Genomic DNA, 7,254 nt, shown 5'->3' with positions numbered 1-7,254 from the left:
ATTTCTATGTTTTGGTATTTCAATGTTTAAAAATGATGACACTTTTCTTGTATGATTGCGTGTGTTTGCTCAATAAAACCTCTGGTGGAGAAGGATTAAGAGTTTTCACTGTGGGATAGAAGTCATATGGGTCAACAGCAAAACAACACATTTCAAATCAGAGCAGAAATAGACAACAGGTACAGAATGACTCTCCTACCTTTTGTTTATTTACTCATTCCATTACAATAGTTTTTGTCTTGTATCATCATCCCTTTTGTTATTTCATCTCTCCTGAATTCATCCAATCACAAACCTTTTCTTTTGTTCTCCTCCCTCCCCTCATTTCCCTGTCTGTGTATTTTCCTAAAATCGGTTGAACCACTAACTTATTTTCCAGCTCTGTTTGAAGTTCAGTGACCTGAACTATTAACTGTTTTTCTTTCCACAGCCTCGGCATGACCACTGAGTACTTTCAGCATTTTCTCGTTGGGAATCAGGATCACAGCTGGTGGAATTTAAATTCAACGAATCAATCAAAGTGTGTAATTGACAGCCAGTGTCAGTAACGGTGATGATCATTGTCATAAAAATTGCCATTTGGTTCATTATTGCCCTTTAACTATATTAACAATCCATCTTTAAAAGTTCAAAGCATTTCACTCATAATCAGCACATTCATAATGGCAAGACGTAGTTGAAATGTCCCCTGTCTGGGGGGAAAAAAATCAAATGTTCACCCGATCTGCTGAGGTTCCAGTGAGTTCACATCTAACTGCTGGTAATTACATTCAGGACAGAACTATGGTGCAGGGCGTGTGCAGTTCGGTTTATCAATCAAGGGATTTAATCATTTGATATCTTGCCCCTATGGTTCCATCGCAATGAAATCACAAAACATAATTATTTATTCAACACTCTCTTTTCCATGGCGGGACTATTACCCAGCATTCGGAGCGACACAGAATGTGCCCTGTCCTCATTGCAGGGGCAGCTACGGCATCGGATTATCATAATTTATTGTTTATGCAACAACGTCCTCTCACCCAGCATTCAATGCGGGACAGAATGTGCCCTATCCAGAGCGCCAGGGTCTTACGCATGCGCATGGCGGAGTGTGATTGGCACCTGCGCATTGCGGGATCTGGGCTGAGCATGCGCATATGCAGTCCTGTGACTGGAGCCGCAGAGAGTGGGTGAGAAAATGGCGACTGGAGCAGAATAACAGAGTTAGTGGGTGGGTGGGAGGAATGGAGCCAGCGGACTGGGCAGGGAGGTTTAATAAACACTTCGTGCAGGCCGCAGAGCCTTAATAAGAAACTAACGGTCCCGCGTTTGCAGCGAACAGACTGGAAATGGCTGAATCTCCATCTGCTCGGCCCGGGGGAGCGGCTGTGCAGCAGGGCGCATGCGCGGTCATCCTGGTCCAGGTAGCAGGAGGAGAGAATGTTGCGCATTTCTATCCTGGATTGACAGGGATGGATTTTGGAAACGCCTTTTCCAGGGGTTTAGAAGGGGAGGATTTACACACAGCAAACTCAAACCAAGAGAAATGTTTGTCTCTTCTCAATTTCTATCCTGGACAGACAGTGATGGCTATTGTAAATTTCTATTACAGGACATAGGAAAGGGTGGATTAACAGACGGGAAACTCAATTCAAGAATCACATCAAGAACTGAAAGATTCACTCCGTTCATCGGGACCTGACTATCATCAGCATTGAATATGGAAGGAATAAGGTTTGTCTGTTATGTCTGTGGGAAATGATTTTAGTCATCATAGGGACTGGAAAAACAGAGGGAGAAACTGTTGAGGGATTTGAAAACAAGGATGAGAATTTTAAAATTGAGGTGTTGCTTCACTGGGAGCCTGTGCAGGGCAATGAGCAGAGTGGTGATGTGGGAGTGAGACTTACTTATGATTTTGAATACATCTTCAAATCTGAGGGGTCTGGACAGAGTGGAGAGGGAGAAACTGCTCCAATTTGTAGAAGGATCGAGAACGAGAGAGCACAGATTTAAGAAAAAAGAATCAACGTAGACATGAGGAGAAACTTATTCACACAGTGAGTGGTTAAGATGTGCTGTCTGAGAGTGTGGTGAAGGCAGCTTCAATTGAGGTATTCAAGAGGAAATTGGATGATACCTGAAAAGGAAGAATGTGCAGGGTTACAGGGAGAAATTGAGAGAATGGCACTAAGTGAATTGCTCATTTGGAGAGCTGGCACAGACAGGAAGGGCCGAATGATCTTCACTGCTCAAACAGTTCTATGAGTCTGTGATTACAGAGAGTGAAGTTTTGGATGATTTCAAGTTTATGGAGGTTGAATGTGGGAGGCTGGATAGGAAAGTGTCAGCAGAGTCACGTCTAGAGGGAACAACGGAATGGATGAGAGTTTCAGAAATGGTTGAGCTGAGGCAGAGGCAAAGCCGGGCGATGTTACTGAGGTGGATCCACCCGATCACAGGCCTTCCCTTTTGTTCTTCCCTCACAATCTCCTTTTCCTTGACTCAAAACCTATTACATTTCTATCTTTCCCCATTTCTGAGGAAGGTTCATCAGAACCTGAAACATTAACTCTTGTTCTCTTCACGGATGCTGCCTGACCTGCTGAGTATTTCCAACAATTTCTGTTTTTATTACTGAGGTGGAAATAGGCGGTCTTGGTGATGATGTGGATTTGTGGCTGGAAGCTCATCTTGGGGTAAAATATTTCACCATGGTTGTGAACAGTCTGGTTGCCATGGAGAGGGATGGAATCGTTGGTTCTGGATTGCACTTTGTAGTGGGGACTGAAGACAATGGCTTCAGTCTTCCCAATACTTAAATGGAGGAAATTTCTGCTCATCCAGTACTGGATGTCAGACAAGTCAGGAGGGTGTGTGACTTGGAGGGGAACATGGAGGTGATGGTGTTCACATATACCTGCTACCCTGGTCCTTCCAGGTCAGTGTTGATGATCCTTTTTCTTATCACGGGCCATTCACACATAGACAAAATCAGTTGCGGGCCACACACACAGAAAAATTAACATTGTGGCTGGAGCTTTAGTACATAGAACTGCATTGTCAACTTGTCATCTGCTGATTTGGAGCTCTTCCCACAGAACATCAACCACAGCCAAACATAATGTTTCTCACCGTTCCAGGTGCCATTCTTTTTGTCAAAATTGGACGGCGAGTTTCCTAACCCATAAGTCTAACACTGTCTGAAAGTTCACCCGGGACTTCATTGTTTTCCCACAGCATCGTGGTCAGTTACAGAGACAAACGAGCAGCCGTGCTGTCATGATGAGTTTGTACAGATCTCACTAAAAATAGAGACTGAGACAGCAAGAAAACAAAGTCATTTCGGCAATAGGGAGATCTGGTGCTGTGTTCAGACTCTACACAAAGCATCGGAGCTAATTTTACTTTTAGAACTCTTGCTGCGGGCCGGATAAAATTGAGCAACGGGCCAGATCCAGCCCACGGGCCGTGGATTCCCCACCCCTGCTATAGGTGGAGGTTCCGTCAAAGCTCTGGTTGGGTTTTAGGCAAATTACATGCCTCTCATTTGCTCTCTCCTGCTCTGACCACTCTCTCACTCGCTCACTCTCTCTCGCTCTCTCTCTCTTTGTCTCTCTCTTTGTCTCTCTCTCTCCCCCCTCCAATAGAGGCCAGAGTCTTGTGTAGGCCCAGACTGAGTGGCAGGTTCCCTTCCCTGAAGGACATTAGTGAACCAGTTGGGTTTTTATGACAATCCAACAGTTTTCATGGTCACTTTTTCCTTGTGCTGGCCCCACAAATTCCCGGATTCATTCAGCTCAATTTCACAACCTGCCTTTGTGTTTTTGTGGATTTTCTCTCTCCTTTTATTCTGTTTTAAACCAATTTCAGAGGGTAGGAGAAGGGAAGAACTTGCAGTCAAGGAACTCAAACCAAACATCACATCAGGATCTGACGGAATCGCCCAATTTATCATAATCTGAATATCTTCGGATTTTGAACATGGAAGAAAAAAGCACCGTTCAGAGTGGGGACAAAACCTGGAAATGTGGGGAATGTGGGAATGGATTCAATTGGTCATCCCACTGCTGATACACCAGCGAGTTCATAAGACATGGGAGCAGAAATTAGGCCATTCGGCCCATCGAGTCTGCTCCGCCACTCAATCATGGCTGATAAGTTTCTCAACCCCATTCTCCCGCCTTCTCCCCATAACCTTTGATCCCCTTACCAATCAAGAACCTATCTATCTCGGTCTTAAATACACTCAATGACCTGGCCTCCACAGCCTTCTGTGGCAATGAATTCCATAGATTCACCACTCTCTAGCTAAAGAAGATTCTCCTCATCTCTGTTCTAAAAGGTCTTCCCTTTACTCTGAGGCTGTGCCCTTGGGCCCTAGACTCTCCTACTAATGGAAACATCTTCCCCACGTCCACTCTATCCAGGCCTTTCAGTATTCTGTAAGTTTCAATCAGATCCCCCCTCATCCTTCTAAACTCCATCGAGTATAGACCCAGAGTCCTCAAACGTTCCTCATGTGTTAAGCCTTACATTCCTGGGATCATTCTTGTGAACCTCCTCTGGACCCTCTCCAGGGCCAGCACATCCTTCCTGAGATACGGGGCCCACAATTGCTCACAATATTCTAAATGTGGTCTGACCAGAGCCTTATAAAGCCTCAGCAGCACATCCCTGCTTTTATATTCTAGTCCTCTCGAAATAAATGCCAACATTGCATTTGCCTTCCTAACTACTGACTCAACCTGCAAGTTAACCTTAAGAGAACCCTGGACTAGGACTCCCAAGTCCCCTTGCACTCCAGATTTCTGAATTCTCTCCCCATTTAAAAAATAGTCTATGCCTCTATTCTTCCTACCAAAGTGCATGACCTCACACTTCCCCACGTTGCATTCCATCTGCCACTTCTTTGCCCATTCTCCTAACCTGTCCAAATCCTTCTGCAGCCTCCCCACCTCCTCAATACTACCTGTCCCTCCACCTATCTTTTTATCATCTGCAAACTTAGCCAGGATGCCCTCAGTTCCTGAAAAGTTGTGGTCCCAACACTGACCCCTGCGGAACTCCACTAGTCACCGGCCGCCATCCTGAGAAGGACCCCCTTATCCCCACTCTCTGCCTCCTGCCAGACATCCAATCTTCTATCCATGCTAGTACCTTGCCTCTAACACCATGGGCTCTCATCTTACTGAGCAGCCTCCTGTGCGGCACCTTGTCAAAGGCCTTCTGGAAGTCCAAGTAGATAACATCCATTGGCTCTCCTTTGTCTAACCTACTCATTACCTCCTCAAAGAATTCTAAGATTTGTCAGGCATGACCTCCCCTTGATGAAACCATGCTGACTTTGCCCGATTTTACCATGCACTTCCAAGTATTCCGAAATCTCATCCTTAATAATGGACTCTAAAATCTTACCAACGACCGAGGTCAGGCTAATTGGCCAGTAATTTCCCATCTTTTGGCTCACTCCCTTCTTGAACACGGGGGTTACATTAGCGATTTTCCAGTCCTCTGACACCCTCCCTGACTCCAGTGATTCCTGAAAGATCACCACTAACGCCTCCACTATCTCTTCAGCTATCTCCTTCAGAACTCTGGGGTGTAATCCATCTGGTCCAGGTTCTTTATCCACCTTCAGACCTTTCATTTTTCCTAGCGCCTTCTCCTTGGTAATGGCCACCATACTCACCTCTGCCCCCAGACTCTCTTGAACTTTGGGGATGTCACTCGTGTTTTCCAATGTGAAGACTGACGCAAAGTACCTATTCAGTTCCTCCGCCATTTCTTTGTTCCCCACTACTACTTCTCCAGCGTCATTTTCCAGCGGCCTGATGTCCACTTTTGCCTCTCTCTTACCCTTTATATAAGTAAAAATCTCTTGCAATCTTCTTTTATATTACAGGCTAGTTTACCCTCATATCTAATCTTCTCCCTCCTTATTTATTTTTTAGTGGTCCTCTGTTGGTCTTTGTAGGCTTCCCAATCCCCTAGTTTCCCACTACTCTTCGCCGCATTGTATGCTTTCTCTTCAGCTTTTATGCTGTCCCTGACTTCCCTTGTCAGCCATGGTTGCCTCGTCCTCCCTTTAGTATGCTTCTTCTTCCTCGGGATGAATTTTTGCTGTGTCTCCCAAATTGCTCCCAGAAACTCCTGCCATTGCTGTTCCACTGTCTTTCCTGCTAGGCTCATCTCCCAGTAAATTCTGGCCAGCTCCTCCCTCATGCCTCTGTAGTTGCCTTTATTCAACTGTAATACCATTACATCTGATTCCAGCTTTTTCCTCTCAAATTGCAGGGTAAATTCTATCATAATATGGTCACTTCCTCCTAAGGGTTCCTTCACCTTAAGGTCCCTTATCAAATCTGCCTCATTACGCATCACTAAATCAAGAATTACCTGTTCCCTAGTGGGCTCCACCACAAGCTGCTCCAAAAAGCCATCTCGTAGACATTCCACAAATTCCTTTTCTTGGGATCCACTACCAACCTGATTATCCCAGTCTACCTGCATATTGAAATCCCCCATGATCACTGTAACCTTGCCTTTCTTACACACCTTTTCTATCTCCTGGTGTATCTTGTGCCCCACATCCTGACTGTTCGGAGGCCTGTACATAACTCCCATTATGTTTTTTTTTACCTTTGCGGTTCCTCAACTCTACCCACACAGATTCTACATCATCTGACCCTACATCATTTCTTGCTATCGATTTAATTTCATTTCTTCCTAACAGAGCAACCCCACCCCCTCTCCCAACCTGCCTATCTTTTCGATAGGATGTATATCCTTGGATATTTAGCTCCCAGTCCTGATCCCCTTGCAGCCATGTCTCCGTGATGCCCACCACATCAAACATGCCAATTTCAATCTGCGCCACAAGTTAATTTACCTTATTTTGTATACTGCGTGCAATCAGATACAACACTTTCAGTCCTGTATTTCCTGTCCCCTTTCTCATTGTCGTCCCTTTATCTGATGTGCTTGAAGTTAGATTCCTAGCCCTTTCCAAACACTCCGTCCTATTTTGTGTTCTGGAGACTTTAATAGCCTCTCCTGGGCTCTCCTTTCTTTTCAGTTTTTTCATAATTTTCCATGAAGTTGAATCCACCCCCCCCCCACACGCTAACCTGCTGCTTTGTTTCCCATTAGTCATACTTCTTGGAGTTTTACCCTTTCCTCCCTGCCCCACTTTCTAATTTAAAGTCCTTTTGACCACCCTATTTACCCTTTTCGCTAGAACATTGGTCCCGGATCGGTTCAGGTGGA

This window comes from Cetorhinus maximus, chromosome 23 (genome assembly GCF_964194155.1).
Source record: "Cetorhinus maximus chromosome 23, sCetMax3.hap1.1, whole genome shotgun sequence".
NCBI lineage: Eukaryota > Metazoa > Chordata > Chondrichthyes > Lamniformes > Cetorhinidae > Cetorhinus > Cetorhinus maximus.
Note: the sequence above shows the minus strand (reverse complement) of the source record.